Here is a 21,823-nt window from a genome sequence, read left to right as displayed (position 1 = left end):
CGAGGTCGAGAGGTCATCATCGCTCTTGAGTCGAGGCATGTGCCTTCGGAGCATTCGACGTCGAGGCACCATGAACGGTCCAGATCGATGTCGAGACACCGTGAACGAGCTGAACGCTCGGCTACGAGATCCAGGCATGGTTCGGTGATCCTAGTGACTGAATCAGCCTCCCGTCACTCTTCGGGCTCTTCCAGAGCCCAGTCAAGATCCAGAAGTCCTGCCCGCAGATCTAGAAGTCCTGCCCGCAGACCTCCTACTGAGGGTGTGCAGTTGTCTCCCAGATGGAATAGGCCTCTGCACAATTGGCGAGACTCAGGGACCACAAGACGGCAGCAGGAATATGTGAGCCCAGTGCACAGATCTCCACTGCAAAGACTGGTCGAGGAAGTGGATAGACGCAGCCCTCCCAGGCGGAGAGAAAGATCGCCTGTGAGACAAGCTGCATCTCGTTCCCCTGCACGAGAAGAGCGTTCAGGGAGGTCTCACGAGAGGAGACTCAATCGTTCCCCTAGACAGGGGGTACCAGCTAGAAGATCTCGAGAAAGAAGAGCTCGAACACCAGCTACTTCTTCTACCTCTTCTACCCGCTCTTCCATACGGGATTACTCCCCCACCTTGGTTGATAGCCCTGTCTCTAGGGTTTCCCCGGTGGACGATATCAACACCTACCATGATGTCCTACAGAGGGGTGCACTGAAATTAAACATCGAGCTATCTGTACCACAGGTCTCCACGACAGTGATCTTTGAGACTCTTCACCAAAAGTCGGGGTCTCGTCCAGTGCTACCGTTGGTCCCAGGGATCATGGATCCTGTCAATGATGTATTATATTTTAATATTTAAAATAAAAATCATTTTCTCCTCAAGATGTTTTAAAAAGTCTGTTGAAGGCTGTTTTGTATGCATGACATGTCCCCCCTGCACCAGGAAGCAGACACTCCTGCACATGAGGGGCCGGATGGAAGATTACTTTAGATTGGCCACAAAACCAAGTCAGTTCCATCCACACTCATACTTCCAACCAAAACCAGTATTTGTCGCACAGCCTTCTGCTGACTTCCACTGTTCCATGAGCCACCCCCACTCCAAAAAACACAGTCCAGCTGTTTTGAATGTAGGTCCATATTCTCCCATGTGGCTCTGTCAGGGTGGTCCAATGTGTCCTCTCAATGAATGGGAAGGAACTCCTGCCTCTTCTGTTCCTCCAGCAGCCCATCATAAATGGCTGATGGAGAAAGCAGGCAGGCAACTATTTGCTGGCACAAGAAAGCTGCTGTGTGCCCACTGAACGATTGTGCATGACATGCTAGCCAAATACTTCCTGTGAGGCGTAGGTGAGGTATAGGAAGCCATCCTCGTCCCGGTGGGCCGCGTACACCTCTGCCATACTCATGCTAACTGTGGGTAGAGTGCGGCCATCCAGCAGGAAGTAGAAGGCGTGGGCATGGCCGAGAGGCATCCGATTCCTCAGAATGGCCATGAACTGCCCCACTGACATATCCTTTGGAACCAGGAACTTTGTTTTGTCCAAAAGTGGTAGGAATGTCTCTTTGCGGTACCTCTCTACAATGACCGGCAGTTTAGAGGGGAACTGCCAACCACTTCCCGCTTTCTGGTGGCCAGACACTTCCGCTCCTTGAATGGCAGGTTGGTGTACTCTAGGCTCCTATCCACGGGGGGGCATCCTAACTCCCAGGGAGAAACGGAGGCACGGACTCTGGGCTCCCTGCAGCAAGGGTGTCCGGCTTCCGGGGTACACCCCTAGGGAGTGGGAGGTCACTCTTGATTTTGTTTTCGTGAAAGGAGTTGCGGTCACTCTCGGGTTGTAGGCGTCCGTTCCAGGCTGTAGACTCTGCACTTTCAGTCCCGGTCTTTAATGTAGGGTTATGGGAGCCACTGCCGAGTAGAGGGGGCAGGCAGTCTTCCTCCTCGCTTTCGAGAAGCGACTGGACCAGAGAAGACAACTCTTAGGGGACTGTGGAAAGGAGCAGCTCAGTCCTGCTGTTCGCAATCAATCTCCCCCTTTTCCTCTCCTGTGACGGCGTGCGGGTTGCAGCCCTCCTGGGGGAAAGCTTCCAGACACAAGCAGAGAACCGACTCAAACCGGCTTGACCAGCTCCAGCCTCAATAACACCTTCCCCCTCCCGCGAGCTCGCACTTGGGCACTGCTCACGCCTCGACCTGCACGCGCACACCCTGTCAATGATGTGTTCCTGGCTCCAGCATCAGTAAAAGCAGTGCCGGCTCGCATCCAGAAGAAGTATAAGGCTGCACCCTCTGATCCGATCTCTGTGAAAGCGGACCCTCCCGCCGACTTAGTAGTTGTGGCGGCGGCACGAAAAACCCACTCAGTCTCTCCCTCCTCAACTCCTCCTGATAAGGACAGCAAGTTGCAAGACTCGTGGGGCCGCAAGGTCTGCAGTTCTGCTGCTTCGACGCTAAAGGTTTCTAGCGCGGCTGCGCTTTTAGGCAGGTACGATAGAGACTTATGGGACTCAATGGAGAGTTTTAAATCAAAATTGCCTAAGGAGGACCAGCAAGACTTCGAGGAGACCCTGACGGAAGGAAGTCTGGTGGCTAATCAGATAATTAGCACTGCTGCAGATGGAGCAATACTGGCGGGACATACCTATGCCCATGGGGTATGTGCCAGACGTTCTTCGTGGCTGCGCCTGACAGGCCTCAAGCCCGATGCGCAACAACGCATTCTGAACCTCCCGTTTACCGGCACATCTCTCTTTGGTCAGCACAGGGATGACGAAATGAGTCGGATGAAAGCAGAGCTCGACTCCGTCAAGGCAGTCAGCCTAGAAAAAAAGAAAGAGTTTAAACGTCGTTTCAAGACCAACAAAGGCAGAGGGGCTCAACAGAGGGTTCAAACTCCTCCGTGGTCCCAAAACAAATCCCAGGGCAAGACCCAGTTTCAGGGTGGTAAAGCCAACCGAGGTAGAGGAGGTCACCAGCAGTCCTCTACTTAGACGAGAGGAGGAAAACAATGAGCACTGGCTTCCTCTAGCGCCGTCGTCAACTCCAGTGTGAGGAAGTGTTTCAAATCATCTGGCAGAGTGAGGCAGCATCACGAACGATCGGTGGGTGCTGAATACACTGTGCAATGGATATGTTTCTGTGCGCCTCAACAGGACATTCCCCCAAAGAAATCTCGTCAGCACCAACTCGATCTGCTCCGAAAAGAGAAGGCTCTTCTCCAAAAACTAGCTATAGAAGAGGTGCCTCCCTCTCAAAGGGGAAAAGGAGTCTACTCCAGATACTTTCTTGTCCCCAAAAAGGATCAGGAAAACCAGTTCCAGCCCATCCTGGATCTTCGTGTTATGAACAAGAACATAGTCAAGGAGAAGTTCCGCATGCTTGCTCTTCACCAAGTATGTCCACATCTGCAAGTAGGAGATTGGATGTGTTCGATGGACTTGCAAGATGCCTACTTCCACATTCCAATTGCCATGCGACATCGGAAGTTCTTAAGGTTTCTGGTGGGCAGCAAACACTACCAGTACAGGGTCCTGCCTTTCGGGCTAAAGTCAGCGCCGAGAGTCTTCACCAAATGCATGGCAGTGGTGGCAGCCTTCCTGCACAAAAAAGGGCTTTTCGTCTATCCCTACCTAGACGACTGGCTCCTAAAAGGCCCATCTCCTCAACATCTCCTCAACAGGTAGAGAACGACCTCCACCTTTGCCTGCTACAATTGCACAGGCTCGGCCTCCACGTCAACATGGAGAAGTCAGTACAACTACCAACCCAACCCATACACCACCTGGGCTCCGTTCTGGATACAAAATTGGGAAAAGCGTATCCTTCGGAGGAGAGACTATTTTCTATGCAGCAGAAGTGCAGAGTTCTACTACAGTCCCAGAATCCAACAGCGCGTCAAGTAGCGTCTCTGCTGGGTTCCATGGCGTCCTGCATCTTCCTGATTCCTCACGCCAGGATGCGACCTTTGCAGCAGGCTCTGGAGGATCAATGGGATCAGTCGACAGGGCTCTGGGAAGACCGGATCTATCTTTGCCAGGTGACAAAGACCTCCATCAATTGGTGGACTCACCCTTGCACCCTTCTGGTGGGAGTGCCTTTTCACCAACCTCTCCCGACACAGTCTATAGTCACAGACGTGTCTCTCCAAGGCTGGGGAGCACACATGGGGTGTCTGCAGATTCAAGGAAGGTGGTCAGCAAAAGAACAGACCTACCATATCAACATGCTGGAGCTTCGAGCAGTCCATCTGGCTCTGAAGTCCTTCCTTCCTGCACTCGAATCACACTCGGTTCTGATCCAAACGGACAACACGACGACCATGTTCTACCTGAACAAACAGGGCGGAACTCGGTCGCGTCCTCTCTCTCTGGAGGCACAAGCCATATGGCACTGGCTGCTCGCCCTGAACCTCACAGTAGTAGCGGTGCATCTCCCAGGAGAGCTAAATATCAAGGCCGACACACTCAGCAGGCACTTCGAAGATCAGCCAGACTGGGTGCTGCACGACGAGGTGGTGGCAGACCTCTTCCATCGCTGGGGTCGTCCAGAAATAGATCTGTTCGCGGACGACAAACTCAAAATGCCACGCCTTCGCGTCCAGATTCCACCGCCCAGGGACAAGGGGGAATGCCCTTTTGATGGACTGGTCAGAGACATTTGCTTACGCATTCCCTCCTCTGCCCCTGATTCTGAAGGTGGTGTCCAAACTCATGAGATCCAGCATGGCCATGATCCTGGTAGTCCCAGACTGGCCTCTGCAGTGGTGGTACCCTGACCTTCTACAGCTGTCAGTGCTTCCACCCAGGAGACTGCCCTGCAGGCCGGACCTGCTGACCAAGATGGGGGAGAGGATTCTTCATCCCAACCTTCCCTCACTGCACTTAACAGCATGGCTCCTGAGGTCCTACAATACCAACATTTAACTTTGCCACCTGATTGTATGCACATTTTAAAGGAAGCGAAACGACCCTCCACAAAAATGTCTTATGCGTTTAAGTGGAAAAGGTTTTTTCTTTGGTGCAGAGAACCTCACTTTGATCCCTCATCAGCACAGGAGGATGTGATTCTGCCTTACCTGCTGTACCTAGCAAGATCTGGTCTTAAATATGCCTCGATCAGGGTGCACCTCTCGGCCATTACAGCTTATAGGAAGTCTCCTACTCAGCCCTCCTTCTTCTAGATGGAGGTCGTCAAGGACTTCTTACAGGGGTTGAAGAAAGTGTACCCCCCTGTTAGAAGCCCATCTCCTCTGTGGGAATTAAACCTAGTATTGTCTAAGTTGATGGGCCCCCCCTTTGAACCCATCCACAGAGCTTCCTTGCAACACCTATCGTGGAAGGCCGCTTTTCTAGTTGCAATTACATCAGCGCGCAGAGTAAGTGAAATACAAGCTCTGTGTACAAAAGAACCCTACACTGTTTTCCATCCCAACAGAGTAGTCTTAAGGGCACATCCATCATTTTTACCTAAGGTTGTCTCTTATTTTCATATAAATCAGTCTATTTCTCTTCCTTCTTTTTTTTCCAAACCCTGCGACCCCGGCTGAGCGGTCTCTGCACTCTTTAGATTTCAAGAGTCCTTAAAATGTATTTGGAAAAGAATAAAGAGAGTAGGAAGACAAACCAATTGTTTATCAACTATGGTCCACTGAGAACGGGCTTTCCAGCTGCCAAGAGATCCATCTCCAGATGGATCGTCTCCTGCATTAATTTGGCTTATCAGCTTGCAGGCAAGCCCTTACGTTTGTCACCTAAAGCACACTCTACTAGTGGGAAAGCGGCCACAGTAGCTTTCCTTCATGATGTCCCTATGTCAGAGATTTGCAAGGCTGCAACCTTGAGATCAGTTCATACCTTTACAAGGCATTACTGTCTAGCATCTGATTCCAGGGCTGATACTCAAGTAGGACAAGCCTCTATGAGGAATCTATTTGGGTAGACTGCGGCCTGTACAAGCTTAGTTGTTTCTAGGCTGAATATTGTTATTACTGTATTGTTACTCCTTTGCCCGCAGGTAGATGAGGCGAGGCTCGCTATTCTATTCTAATGCTTATATCTGAAAGAGACACGCTAGTGATAGATTCCTTACCTTAGAATATCCCCAGGCGTCAGACTGGATCCGGAAAGTTTTGCGTAGCAGAACCCTTGCGCGTCGGTAGGCGTCGTCTGCGGCTCCACGTCCGTCGTCGGCGCCGTGATGACGTCATCGGAGTACTTAGACGCCGCCTCCGCGTGCTGACGTCAGTTATTCTTTTTTTCCGCGCCAGCCAGCGCAGATCTGGAAAGAGCAGTTCCCTAGTCACTTTTTGACTAAACTTTTGTGATCTTTTTGATCCATTTCGAAGTCTTTACGACTCCGACGGTGCCGTTAGGGATGCCCGGCTTCAAGCATTGCGACGAGTGCGACCGTACCATGTCGGTTACGGATCCCCACCGCTTGTGCCTGATGTGTTTGGGCGTCGACCATGACGACGAGGCCTGCTCCGACTGTCGGGCCCTCTCAAGGAAGGCCAGGCGGGAGCGGTCCCGCAGGCGACTCGAGATCCGCCAGTCGGCCCCGCGCCGTGTGAGGTCCCGGTCCCACGGGAGGTCGAGGGACAGGTCGCGGGGACGGAGCCGTCACAGCTCCGGAGTCGGCGCCACTCCTCCGGGTCCAAGTCGTCAGGTAAGAAGCATAAGAAGTCGAAGAGACATCATCGCTCTTCTGACTCCCCCCGACGCGGCCGGGGGTTCGGGTGACCCCGCCCACGCGGCTCCTCGTGAGTCGCGGGCGCCGCGTTCGGCCCCATACCCCCCGGTCTGAACGCGACGCCAGAGGAGATCGAGCGCTTCCTCATGGCCATGAGGTCCCTTTCTCCTCCGACGGGTTCCGCAGCGCCTTCGGGCCCAGTGAACCCGTCTGGGGGCCCTAGTGGGTCGGGGGCTACGACCCCGACGCCGTCGGGTGCTTCGGCCTCGACGCCGCCGGCGCCTTCGGGCCCGGCGCCGCAGGGCTCCACTATCCTGACGCCGCCAGTGCCCTCGGGCTCGGCGCCGCAGGGTACAGCGGCCCTCGTCGGGCGCTGGATCGTCACCGGTGGACCTTACGACCCCCCCGGCGTCGGTCCGTGTGGTGTCCCCTCCGGCGTCGTCCTCGGGCGGCGCCGTCCCCGATGCCTCCTCTCACTGGGTTCCAACATTGGGACGACGCCTGTCGGCGCCGCTCTCGACGCCGTTCGGAGAATTTCAATTCTATGAACCCACCCCATTCACTTATGACCCTGAATCTCAGGAGATGGGGCACGAGGAGAATTGGGAGGGGTCTGAGGACCCTCTGACAAAGGAATGTCAGTCTAACATAGACTGGACAGGAGACCCTGGGGAGGCCAGTGGCCTGGACACCTCTCCAGACACTGGATTCGTCTCTCCTCCGACCGTGGCTTCGGAGGAGGGCGCTACATATAGTGTGGTGTTGATGAGGGCTGCTAAGGCCTTGGGCCTTGAGCTCCCCGTCGCGGCCGTGAGGACTAACCTCCTCACTGAGGTCCTTAAGCCGCAGTCATGCTCCATGGAGCCTCTGCTGCCGTTTAATGAGGCCTTGACGGACGTTCTTTTGGGCACTTGGTCCAGGCCCGCTACAGGTTCGCCTGTAGATAGGAACGTGGCCAGACGCCACCGCCCGGCCCCGGGCGACCCATGTTTCCTGTCCACCCACCCCACCCCGAGAGTCTGGTTATCCAGGCCTCTAACTCCCAGACCGCCTTCCCGACGGCTCCCCCCGATGGGGAATCCAAGAGGTACGAGGCCTATGGCAAAAAGGTGTTCTCTTCCCTCAGCTTGGGACTGCGGTCTTCCAACACCGCATGCCTCTTGGGCCGTTACACCCACTCTCTGTGGGAAACGGTGGCGGAAGTGCTGCCAGAGTGTCCGTTGGAGGTACGGGCCAAACTCGACCAAGCCCTACTGGAGGGCCGGGACGCAGCGAAGTATAATATCAGGTGCGGACTGGATACTACTGACTCGCTGGGCAGAGCGATGGCTACGACGGTGGCGATAAGTCGCCACGCCTGGCTGAGATCCGCCAACTTCTCGGCAGACGTCCAAAATACACTCATGGACATGCCGTTCGATGGCCGTCGCCTCTTTGGCGACAAGGCAGACCACGCGCTTGAGCGCTTTAAGGACTCCAGGGCTACGGTCAAGTCCTTGGGCCTCTCGGCCCCGCGCCAACAAATGGGTGCCTTTCGCCCCTTTTGTGGCCAGGGAAGGGGCGCCCCCACACGTGCCGCCAGCCAATCGCCACAAACTGTCGTCCAGCGCGGCGGCAGCCGTGGAAACCGCCGTGGAGGTGGTCGGGGAAACAGGCGGAGCCAGTCCACACCTGCCCCCGCAGCATCCGCCTCTAAACCCTCCTAGTCCGTGCTTTTCGGCCCATGTGACGCCAGTAGGAGGCAGGGTTCTCCATCACCACTCTCACTGGCGCACAGTCACTTCGGACAGGTGGGTGCTGCAGATCGTCCGAAGGGGCTACACCCTCCCCTTCAAGACGACCCCACAAGCCATGCCACCGCAACACCACCGCGTATCGGGGGATCACTTGCGGCTCCTGCAGGAGGAAGTGTCGGCCCTCTTGGCCAAGGGGGCCATCAAACGCGTTCCTGGGCCAGAAGTAGGACGTGGTTGCTACTCCCACTACTTCCTGGTACCCAAGAAGGGCAAAGGGGGCCTACGCCCTATCTTGGATCTGAGGAACGTCAACGGCTTCCTCCGGAAGGAGAAGTTCAAAATGCTGACGCTAGCTCAGGTCTTGGCTGCCCTAGACCCAGGAGACTGGATGGTAGCGTTGGACTTGCAGGACGCATATTTCCACATCCCCGTCCTGCCGGCCCACCGGCGTTACCTGCGGTTCACGGTAGGCCTCGAGCACTTTCAGTTTACCGTGCTCCCCTTCGGCCTTACCAGCGCCCCACGGGTGTTCACGAAGGTGATGGCGGTGGTCGCAGCTCACCTGCGCAGGTTAGGGGTTTCAGTCTTCCCCTACCTAGACGACTGGTTGTTGAAGGCGGGCTCGCCCCAGGCAGTCGTCAACCACCTCCAGACTACGGCGGATCTCCTGCACCGGCTGGGATTTTCCATCAATGTGCCGAAGTCACAACTGTGCCCCTCTCAGAAGCTCCTTTTCATCGGAGCGGTTCTCGACTCGGTGCAGTTTCGGGTTCACCCGCCTGAACAGCGGGTTCGGGATATACAGGCCCTGATTCCGATCTTCGGGACGTTATCCCGGGTTTCGGTCAGGTTGACGCAGCGGCTTCTGGGGCTGATGGCCTCCTGCATACGCACGGTGGCGGATGCGGGCTCTGCAGTGGGACCTGAAGTTTCAGTGGGCCCAGCACCGGGGCAACCTGTCCGACCATGTCCTGATCTCGGAGGGCACTGCGAGACAGCTGCAGTGGTGGCTCACGGACCGCGATTGGGTCAACGGCAGATCCCTCTCCCTTCCCCAACCGGAGCACGTAGTTGTGACGGACACGTCCCTCCAGGGCTGGGGAGGCCACTCGGGAGAGGCGGAGATCAGAGGACTCTGGTCTCCGGCGGAGTCCCGGCTCCTTATCAATCTGTTGGAGCTGCGGGCGATTCGTCTGGCACTGAAAGCATTCCTCCCGTCTGTCCGAGGGAGTGCAGTGCAGGTGTTCACGTACAACACCACCGCCATGTGGTACTGCAACAAACAGGGCGGGGTGGGGTCGTGGACCCTATGCCAGGAGGCTCTGCGCCTCTGGCAATGGCTGGAACATCAGGGCGTGACTCTGGTGGTTCAACACCTGGCAGGTTCTCTGAACGCCAGGGCGGACGAACTCAGCCGTCGGTGCTCGATGGATCACGAATGGCGTCTGAACTCGGACGTGGCGCAAGGTCTCTTTCTGCGATGGGGAGAGCCTTGGTTAGATCTATTCGCCACCGAAGAGAACGCGCAATGTCATCAGTTCTGCCCCTTGGAATTTCAAAGGCGGCACTCGCTCGGAGACGCTTTTCGTCGCGAGTGGAGCTGCGGTCTGTTGTACGCCTTTCCGCCTATACCTCTTCTGCCCAGAGTGCTGAAGAAGATCAAGCGCGACCGGGCACAAGTCATCCTTGTGGCTCCGGACTGGGCACGAAGGTACTAGTATCCCGAGCTACTCAGTATGTCAGTCGATCCCCCGGTTTGTCTGCCTCTTCAGGAGGACCTTCTGTCGCAGCAGCAGGGGACGGTCCTCCACCCGAACCTGTCCAGTCTCCACCTCCATGCATGGAGATTGAGCGGCGACAGTTGAGGCCATTTGACTTGCCTCCTGAAGTTTGCAACATCATTCTGGCAGCCAGGCGTCCCTCCACAAAGACGGTATACGCCTGCAGGTGGAACAGATTTGTGGCATGGTGCACAGCAAAGGCTGTGGATCCCCTCAATGCCCCTCTCTCTGAGGTTCTTCTCTTCCTTCTTTCTCTTGCCCAGCAGAGCTCTGCTCTGGGCACTATCAAGGGCTATCTTTCGGCTCTTTCAGCCTTTCTGAGGCTGCCTGACCAACCTTCTTTGTTCAAGTCCCCTATCGTAAATCGATTCCTGAAGGGCATCACTCATACTTTTCCTCCTGTTCCCTTCGTGATGCCTCAGTGGGACTTGAACCTGGTTCTCACCTTTCTGATGTGCGCTCCCTTTGAGCCACTTCACAACTGTCCTCTTCGCCTTCTTTCTTTGAAGACTGCCTTCCTGGTGGCCATCACGTCTGCCAGGAGAGTGAGCGAGCTCCAGGCTCTTTCTTGTAAGCCTCCTTTCCTTTCAGTCCATCCAGACAAGGTTGTTTTGAGGACTAGGCCCTCCTTCTTGCCTAAGGTGGTCACAGCCTTCTACATTGGGCAGTCCATCACATTGCCCACCTTCTTTCCACCTCCGCACCCCTCGAGAGAGGAGGAGAGGCTCCACCGTCTGGACCCAAAACGTGCGCTCTCGTTCTATCTGGATCGCACACGCCAGTTCCGGGTGGATGATCAACTCTTTGTTGGGTACGCGGGCGCTAAGAAAGGGAAAGCGGTGCACAAGAGGACCATTTCTCGATGGATCATCATGTGCATCCAGGCGTGTTACTCCTTGGCTAAGAAGGAACCCCCTGTTGGGCTGAGGGCTCATTCCACTCGAGCCACGGCCACTACAACTGCCTTGGGCCGCAGTGTGCCCTTGCAGGACATCTGCCAGGCAGCTACGTGGGCCTCGTTGCACACGTTTGCAAGGCACTAGTGCCTGGACAGTCAAGTCTGGAGGGATGGCTACTTCGGCCGTTCCGTTCTCCAGGACTTTCTGGTGTGAATATTGGTTCGCAGACCCACCACCACGGGGATGGTATTGCTGGGGTATCCATTCTAAGGTAAGGAATCTATCACTAACGTGTCTCTTTCAGATGCACAAGTTACTACTTGTGTAACGATATATCTGTAAGAGACATTAGTTAGTGATAGATTCCTTACCGACCCACCCATCCTCCCCGTTCTGCGAACCGAAATCTAGGGTTAAGGTCATTCCCCTTCAGGGCCCTAGTTTCTTTGCACCAGTGTCAGTTTTTGTCATGGCTCTGCGCTTCTGGTGCGGAAAAGCTGTGGCTAAGAACTGACGTCAGCACACGGAGGCGGCGTCTAAGTACTCCGACGACGTCATCACGACGCCCACGACGGACACGGAGCCGCAGACGACGCCTACCGACGCGCAAGGGTACTGCTACGCAAAACTTTCCGGATCCAGTCTGACGCCTTGGGATATTCTAAGGTAAGGAATCTATCACTAACTAATGTCTCTTACAGATATATCGTTACACAAGTAGTAACTTGTGCGACTATTGATGAGGATACCCTGGAAGAGAAGGATTAGTTACTTACCTGTAATCCTAGTTCTCTTCCAGGGGTATCCTCATCAAAGTCATAAGCAACCCTCCCGCCTCCCCGGGCAAAGGATCTTTATTAACTTGGAGATATTGTTAACCTATTTGTTTCCGTGGTTTTTCAGTCTCCGAAAAGAACAACTGACCCAACTGTCACCCCTGAGGCATGATGGGATACTGGGGGTCATGAGTGCATTAAAGGCACGATGTCAGTTTTTTGTAGCATGCAGCTACAGGTTAGCTTTTCAGTCTTTTTAGACTGTGTGTTTGCAAAGCAGCCTGGGAGCTTTCTATGCTTTCAGGATATAATGAGAATTTCTATTGCTTTTTCAGCATTAAAACAGTTTCAAAACAATCTTTGGTGTTGTTTTTTATGTTTCTAATGCATATGTTTCATGTATAGTGGAAATTCTTTACATCATAATACAGCTCTATTGTGTATTTGGCTGCTATTGCTTGTTTATATTATATATATATATATATATATATATATATATATATATATATATATATATATATATATCAACACAGTCTCACCGGCGTGATCCCTCCTCCAGTAGCGGAAAGAAACAACACAGGAGCCGTGGCCTCTATTCTCGGTGCAGTTTATTCAGAACACAACATGCTACGCGTTTCGGAGTAGAATTACTCCTTCATCACGGGCAAGAATGTGCGTTTCAATAATAATAAAGTAAAGTAATAGTCACGTGATAATAAACATAAACAAAATACTATGACTTAGTACATCTCATCCATTACGCTTTCGTTCAATTAATATCTGAACTCTTGTTTGTGTAAACGTGCCAAATTCACAATTAATGTGTTGGCTTATGGCCCCCAAGTATAAACGATAATCAATTTTAGAAATTCATACTCTCATGTTAGTTTGTCAACATAAACGAGAATTTGCTTTGATAATAACGATTGCAGTATATTCAATAAATTAAAATTATTTAGCACATTTTTGGGTACAGTATTTGAAATTTTCAAAATAAACGGGTTCGCGACACGAACCTACCATCCCAAAAGAGAAACTCTCTGAAGCTGTTTAGTGCCTTACGCTATATAGGTAGCGATCTCAAATTTGGCAAACTTTGATATCATCATGTTAGATCACAGCGTGCTTCACATTAGTATAAAATGAAACTTGTGCTTGTTCTGTACCCAACTTTTTGAATTACTTATAAAGTCTTGAAAAGCAATCAGCAAACAATATTGCCCCAGTGGGCCATGTCTACACAAATGAGTAAATAAAGTTCATCATGAGGAGGTAGGGCCAAATCAAATCTTGCCCCAGTGGGCTAATGCTTTCTTGATCATAGATGGAGTCCATGGTATATCATTCTTGTATATAGGTCTGTAACAGATAAGATGATAAAGACAAGGTTCTAATAAAATCTCTACAACCTAAATGAAATGGTTTTGACGTTTAAAACACACAAATTCTAAAAACAGCAATCTGAGATTGTGAGCAGCAAGAAACACATTTGATTAACCCCATATTTAGTCACCATGTAAATGCACAGACAATTCTTCGTCCATATTTAACCCATGGGGCACCTTGGTGTTAAACCTAATAATGAACCTAATAATGAACTTAGACTCCAGTTTCCTGAGTTCCAACAGTCTATTCCCTCCTCTCACATTGGGGGAGATGCAGTCAATAACTGCAAATTTGACAAGATTGGCATTACTTTTGTGGTACTCCTGGAAATGGTGAGCGACCGGATAAGTTTTATCATTTTTGTTTATTGCCCCAAGATGTTCCAACACGCGTTTTTTGCCTTTGTGAATGGCATTTCAGGGTGTAAATGGCGTATTCGGTGTTACAGTTAAGGTGTTTTTGAATGACCCATGGAGCTTCATTGTTAAATTTTAGAGATTTGACACTGCTACTGAATTTACAGGCTTTACACTCATTACAGGTAAAGAAACCTTTTACTGCATTGCATTTTTTGGGATTTTGGATCATATTGCTGCACAAGTGATCCCGTAGTGATTTGGTTTTGCGAAAGGTCAGAGAAGGGTAATCTCCTATATAATCATTAAGGTCATCATCAGTCTTTAAGACCTCCCATGCATGGGAAGTGAAAAAGAGCCTCAGGAAATTTTGGGAGGTCTTAAAGACTGATGATGACCTTAATGATTATATAGGAGATTACCCTTCTCTGACCTTTCGCAAACCCAAATCACTACGGGATCACTTGTGCAGCAATATGATCCAAAGAAGAAATCCTCTTTGAATTTACAATTACGCCTAATTCTGAGGAATTGGCCGTAGGGAAGACCATCCCGGAGGGCCCTTGGGTGAGAACTGTGGTATTCTAGGAGCGTATTACGCTCTGTAGGCTTTCTGAAGAGTGTAGTATATAATTCCTCCTCATGACACTTGATGGTTACATCTAGATAATCAATCACCATCCGTCTAATGAACTCTATCCACTCAGGATCCCCCACAGACCCATGCCCTCACCACATCTTTAACAAAGCAGACTCCATTATAGCACCGCACCTCCGAGACGTCATCAACTGCTCCCTCAACTCCGCAACCTTCCCGGAAAGCTGGAAACATGCCGAACTCAGCGCCCTCCTGAAGAAACCCACAGCTGACCCCACCGAACTCAAAAACTACCGCCCTATATCACTCCTTCCATTCCCGGCCAAAGTCATCGAGAAAGCGGTCAACAACCAGCTCGCCGCATTCCTCGAAACCAACAAATCCCTCGACTCCCCACAATCCGGCTTCCGAGCCAAGCACAGCACTGAAACCGCCCTCATCGCAGCAACAGACGACATTCGAACTCTACTGGGCAATGGAGACACAGTCGCCCTCATCCTCCTCGACCTCTCCGCAGCCTTCGACACGGTCTGTCATAGCACCCTTTTACAACGCCTCAGAAACGTCGGAATCCATGGAAAAGCACTGGAATGGATCACCTCGTTCCTCACCGGAAGAGCCCAGAGAGTCCGCCTCCCACCATTCAAGTCAGAGGCCACTGAAGTCATCTGCGGCGTACCCCAAGGGTCCTCACTCAGCCCCACCCTCTTCAACGTTTACATGAGCCCCCTCGCGACCATCGCTCGCCAACACAACCTCAACATCATCTCCTATGCTGATGACACTCAACTGATCCTCTCACTCACCAAAGACCCAAACATAGCCAAAACCAACCTGCATGAAGGAATGAAAGAAGTAGCCGAATGGATGAAGCACAGCCGTCTAAAACTGAACTCAGACAAAACAGAAGTCCTCATCCTAGGCACCTCCCCCTCCGCCTGGGACGACTCTTGGTGGCCAGAGGCCCTTGGAAAAGCACCTATCCCGACTGACCACGCACGCAACCTGGGCGTCATCCTGGACTCCTCACTCTCGATGAACAGACAAGTCAACGCCGTTTCTTCATCTTGCTTCAACATTCTTCGCATGCTCAAGAAAACATTTCGCTGGATCCCCTCTGAAACTAGAAAAACAGTCACTCACGCTCTGGTCACGAGCCGACTGGACTACGAAAACACCCTCTACGCCGGTACCACCGCAAAAATCCAGAAAAAACTCCAACGCATCCAGAACGCTTCAGCCAGACTCATATTAGACATACCGCGTAAAGAACACATCTCTGGCCACCTGAAAAACCTCCACTGGCTCCCCGTCAATAAGAGGATTACTTTCCGGCTCCTAACCCACGCACACAAAGCACTCTACGAAATCGGACCCGAATGCCTCAACACACGACTGTCCTTCTACACCCCCTCCCGCCAGCTACGATCCTCCAACCAAGCCCTTGCCACTGTACCTCGCATCAACAAAACCACCATGGGAGGTAGATCCTTCTCCTACCTGGCAACTAAAACCTGGAACTCACTTCCCACTCATCTTCGCCTTACTCAGAACCACCTAGCATTCAGAAAGCAACTTAAAACGTGGATATTTGACAAGTAATTCCCCACCCTTCTTCTAGCGCCTTGAGACCCTCTGGGTATGTAGCGGGCTATACAAATTTATTGACTTGACTTGACTTGACTTTATAAGTAATTCAAAAAGTTGGGTACAGAACAAGCGCAAGTTTAATTTTATACTAATGTGAAGCACGCTGTGATCTAGCATGATGATATCAAAGTTTGCCAAATTTGAGATCGCTACCTATATAGCGTAAGGCACTAAACAGCTTCAGAGAGTGTTCTCTTTTGGGATGGTAGGTTCGTGTCGCGAACCCGTTTATTTTGAAAATTTCAAATACTGTACCCAAAAATGTGCTAAATAATTTTAATTTATTGAATATACTGCAATCGTTATTATCAAAGCAAATTCTCGTTTATGTTGACAAACTAACATGAGAGTATGAATTTCTAAAATTGATTATCGTTTATACTTGGGGGCCATAAGCCAACACATTAATTGTGAATTTGTACATAGTATTTTGTTTGTTTATTATCACGTGACTATTACTTTACTTTATTATTATTGAAACGCACATTCTTGCCCGTGATGAAGGAGTGTTCTCTTTTGGGATGGTAGGGATGGTAGGTTCGTGTCCCGAACCCGTTTATTTTGAAAATTTCAAATACTGTACCCAAAAATTTGCTAAATAATTTTAATTTATTGAATATACTACAATCGTTATTATCGAAGCAAATTCTCGTTTATGTTGACAAACTAACATGAGTATGAATTTCTAACATTGATTATCGTTTATACCTGGGGGCCATAAGCCAAAACATTAATTGGGAATTTGGCACGTTTAAACAAACAGGAGTTCAGGTATTAATTGAACGAAAGCGTAATGGATGAGATGTACTTAGTCATAGTATTTTGTTTGTTTATTATCACGTGACACATTACTTTACTTTATTATCATTATTGAAACGCACATTCTTGCCCGTGATGGAGTAATTCTACTCCGAAACGCGTAGGACGTTGTGTTCTGAATAAACTGCACCGAGAATAGAGGCCACGGCTCCTGTGTTGTTTCTTTCCGCTACTGGAGGAGGGATCACGCCGGTGAGACTGTGTTGGTGTTAAAGGGGGTGGCTACCCCTGCCGTGTGCCCGCCGAAAACAGAGGCTTGGGGAACAGCCACTATTGTGTATATATATATATATATATATCTATCTATCTATCTATATACATATATATCTATATATATATATATATATATATCTATATATATATACATATATATATATCTATATACATATAGATATAGATATATATATATATATATATATATATATATATATATATATATATATATATATATGGGGCACATATAATATAGTGTTTCTGTGGTCCAGCGCATGGGCGGGAATATTCTAATGCTTATGACTTTGATGAGGATACCCCTGGAAGAGAACTAGGATTACAGGTGAGCAACTAATCCTTACACCTCTTCCCCTTTGGCCAGTTTCATGCCAGAGCTGGGTCAGAGAGCCCCGGCAACCGGTTTGAACTAGGAAATTCATGGAGCACTTTGTGTGCCCCAGGCAGTGTCTGAAAAGCATTCACTGAATGCAACCCACCCTGCCCCAATACTCTAAAGCCTGTCTGGAGAGGTGCTAGCACCTCCCTGGACAGGAAACCTATTGTCCAGGCCTCCCCTGCCGGATTTTCGTCCAGCAGCAGGAGGTCAGACTCGTGTCTGTGGCGCAGCATCCATTTTGTGAGGCTGAGGCTCTTTAAAACTTTTACCGGGTGTACCAGTGTGTACATGTCTTCTCCCTCTACAAGGGTGGAATTCTACCCCGCCACCAAAAAACGCCGGGGGGTAGGATTCCAAAGTGTTTAACACCGAACATGACATGTTTTGATGGAGCCAAACCAAAGTTAGCATTTACTGCAAGGTTATAATGCTCTTAAGAGTATATGGTATGGCTATATCATAGAACAGCTATAAGGAAGGGATTCCGAAAGCTGCAGAGGGGCTCAGCTCATGCTAGGGCACTCTCTCACACAAAACCAAGCAATCCGCCTTCAGGATTGTCAAGGCCTGCCATAGGATTGACTTATAGGTTAATCTATACTACTATTATAAAGAGAGAACTGTGTCCTTTGAGCCAGGTAAACTCGAAAAGTACACCACCAATCGCAACACCCAATACAGCGTTGGAAAGGGGGGTCCAGTAGATGGACATAGGCTATAAAAAAAATAAAAATAAACGTTATTTAAAAAATAAACAATAAAAAAAAGTAGTCCCTAAGAAGTAGCGCTGGCCGTGTGTGCTAACAACGTGCGTGCTGACATCATCGGAGGACAGGAACGCGAGGAGGAGCGGACAACAGCATGGGGAGGAGCGGAAAACTTAGCCAGACTGGAGGGAATGAGGTACGTGAACCGCGGGGAAGAGCGGTGAAGTAAGGCGGACTGGAGCGGAATGGAGGACAACAGCACATGGAGGAGCGTAGAATGTAGCAACACTGCAGCGTCATGAGGTATGTGAAACCCGGGGAGGAGCGGTAAGTGAGGTGGAATGGAGCTGGATAGAGGACTGCAGCGGGGCGTGTAGACTGGCTTGGTGTAGTGGGGGGCAGTGAAGTGAGGTGGACTGGAGCGGGATAGCAAAATAAATGATAGGTTTTAAAACGGCTTTCACATTTGGTGCAGACATTTAAGTGAGAGTAGTGGGGGTGGTGAAGTGAGAGGGACTGGAGCGGGGGCCTGGGTTTGTACGACTGGGATCAAGCGCTGAGGTAAGGTACACGCAAGCCTGAAATGCTGCCCCCAGCCCCCTTCTGCCCCGGGCAACGCTGGGGCGGGCTGCTAATATATAGATAGATAGATAGATAGATAGATAGATAGATAGATAGATAGATATACTATATCTAAGTAAGGGGTGCATACACCACCTTACCCAGGCTGCAAGTGCAGACCTGTTGTGCCATTTTGGAAGGCTGCCCAGGGGTGGCATAATACATGCTTCAGCCCCTGGTAGGCCTCTAGGGTACCTATGCCCTATGGTACCTAAGGTACCATATACTAGGGGCTCACATGGTAACTCAGTAACCAATCTGGTATGTACCTAAAGTACATGGTATCAATTTAGAGAGTGAACAGCTAGGCTGTGGTCCTGATTAGCAGGGCCACAGTCAGACTACAGCCGAAAAACCAGTGAAACACAGCAAAAAGTGGGGGTAAACATAGGAAGCAGACCCACCCTGACTAGCTACTGGCCAGAGTCAGTTGCCTAAAGCAACTCTTAGTAACCCAAGATTTTCCTTGTAAGTCGTTGAATTTGCCAGTGCTTGCTTGTAGTTCAGTAAACTTCTTGATTTTCTATAGCTTGTTAATTGTGGATCTCTAGAACCCTCTGGTGGATCTTTCATTTTTGATTTCTAAAAATAGTCTATTTTTATACAGTTGTATTAGATTTCTTGAGTGTCTTGTTTCTATTTTCTGTTGTTTTGGTGCTGTTTAAATACTTTACAATTGTTCCTTTGTGTATGCCTGACTAATCAGAGCCACAGCTACTCCGGGTTGTGCTAAAGTTTAACAAACAAAACCTTACTTGACCTAAAGGGGGTGGTAGTGTATTATATTACTCAGTGAGAACCCGCAACCACACCAAGTAATACACACCATTTCCCCACAATGCCAATGGAGGTAGGGGATACCAGTCTTCTCCTACCTCAATGACTGGCTGTTGAAGATGGGCTCTTCACAGTCAGACATAGACTATCTTCAGATGACTGTGAATCTTCTGACATTGTTGGGTTTCACTATCAATGTGCCACACCTGACTCCTTTGCAGAGGCTCCCTTTCATCGAAATGATCCTGGATACGGTGCATTATTCGGCGTTGCGTCCTGTAGGATAATGCCCCTTTTTGACATGGTCACCCTCTCGTTTTGCCCACTGGTACTGATGTTCTTGATTGGATTTTCACCGGGTCCCTGTTAAACAGGCCCCAGTGCCAGTGCTCTTTCCCTAAAAAAAAAAATGCAACATGTCCAATTATAGCCCGATTGGCAAAGACTTGCACAACCTTGTTAGACCCTGGTAAAGTAGCCCTGGTACCCAAAGCATGCGTCCTAATGAGGGTCCCAAAAGGCTGCAGTATGTATTATTCCACCCGATGTGATCACACTAGCACTGCATGCAGTCTGCCTTTGCAGGATGCATGAAATGGCGTAAACCATTCTGAAAACAAGACATTGCACACTCCTGTTTGCAGTGCCCAAGTACAGTACACTGCATGTCTTATATATGTCACCCCTACAGCAAACCTTGGAGCCCTGGGGCAGGGTACATTACATGGGAGGGCACATCTGCATTGCCAAATATGCCCTTTGATGTTTACTTCCATTACTATGACATTGCAAGTGATCAGAAAGCCATGCTAAAGGTAGGTACTGGGCAGTGGTCATTACGAGTTACCCTGCTACAATATTGCTTCACTGAAAATAATGGTGTTGGATATCAAACACCTTGTCTCAATAAACCTTGTACTCATACCAGTATCAGATTTATTGTGACATACACCCAGAGGGCACCTTAAAGGTACCCACTGTAAACCTACTCTAGTGTGTTGGCTGACTGGTAACGTCCAGCCTCCCACCACAGACCAGTTTCCCCCTGTTGCTACCACAGACCTACCCTCTGTAGGTGACAGCCTCCACTCTGAGGCCAAAAACCGTGCCTGCTCCAGCAGAAGGTGTTCACACCTCCTCCAGCAGGGTGGCTAGTGATGTAGCATATCAAGGCCAGAGGCTTCAAAGTCTGTGCCATCTTTGATATGCGACTCCCAGCATCCCCCAGACCTGGGGCCCATTTTGGCACCAGAGGAGGCATCAAAAGGCATGTCACGCTTACAGCCTGGGCTCACCCCTGAGATGGGGCACCTGAAGGTACAGTCGAAGAAGAGTTTTACCATCTTTGTTTTGGTGAAACTAGCATCTCTGGGTCAGGATTATGCCCACTCCTCACTGATTGGCTACTACCCTACACTCCCCAAATTCCCCTAAATTCAGTATTTATAGGCCCCCTTGACATCAGGCAGACAGATTAGTCTACATGGGAACAGAAGGAGAAAGAACGGCAGACATCGCAAGAACAGAGGACCTGAACCAGAAATTGGTGCCAAACACTGCCTGCTGCTGGTACTTCAACAATTGAACAGACCTGGCTCAGCCAACAGCTCGTCCAACTGCTGTGCATCCTCCCCAACACTTGGAGGACTGACTGGTGCTTTGCCAACCATCTAGCATTTCCCTTGGGGTGGAGGAACCGCCTTCCTGCATCTCCAGGCACGAACTGCATCTGTCCGGTACACCATGTTGTTGTTCATTGGGCCCACCGAGGAAGCGGCACGTCAGGTAGAGGCCTTTGTGGCTCTAGGAGGGCAGCTCTGTCTCCCCACCTAGTTTCGAGACGTTAGACATTCCAGGAACCTCCCTGCACCAAAACACTGGATACCAGATGACCTGCATTAACCAAGGTTTGTTTGTGTCCAGTGCAGAAACCACCGCTGAGGAAGACCGACCTGCACGTCGAGGGACTTCAAGGCCAGCGAGACCCACAATGACAGTGGCCCAGCTGTCCTGTTTTCCCCTCCTCTGCAAACCCCACGACAACTGTGAGAGCCTAAAATGCAAGTGGCCAGCCTGCAATCCAAACGCCTTTTCACCTGAGCCCCACATCCTGATTTCACAAACCTGTCTGTGTTCCCTTGTTCCAGATACACTCCTGGTTCAAGCCCTCCTTTTGGTTTGGCCGGACTTGTCCCCAAGTCTCCATTTGCAATCTTTTTTTGTTACTGGTACCATTGACTTCAACTGTTAGTACCCGAGAACACCAACCCATCCAGCACTTCTGCACCGGGGCAGGTAAACCCAAACTAATGTTGGTTCTTTGGACCTTGATCCCCAGGCACCCTAAGCCCAAAAGGGTGTCACTCTCCACAGGGTGCAAGTACTGTTTTGCTGTATGTGTCTTCCTCCCATAGGATAACATTACTTTGTTG

The 21,823-nt window shown here is 50.4% G+C and overlaps 1 protein-coding gene and 1 pseudogene across 3 annotated transcripts in view; one reads left to right on the top strand and one right to left on the bottom strand.

The window, feature by feature from the left end:
• MTA1 (metastasis associated 1) overlaps positions 1–21,823 on the top strand; it is a 721,937-nt gene that overhangs the window by 579,844 nt on the left and 120,270 nt on the right. The window lies entirely within an intron of this gene.
• LOC147689675 (microtubule-associated protein 1 light chain 3 gamma pseudogene) lies at positions 1,307–21,061 on the bottom strand (annotated as a pseudogene).

The sequence above is a fragment of the Lissotriton vulgaris genome, chromosome 9, assembly GCF_964263255.1.
Source record: "Lissotriton vulgaris chromosome 9, aLisVul1.2, whole genome shotgun sequence".
In the NCBI taxonomy this organism is placed as follows: Eukaryota; Metazoa; Chordata; class Amphibia; order Caudata; family Salamandridae; genus Lissotriton; species Lissotriton vulgaris.
This window is presented reverse-complemented; position numbering and strand designations above follow the sequence as displayed.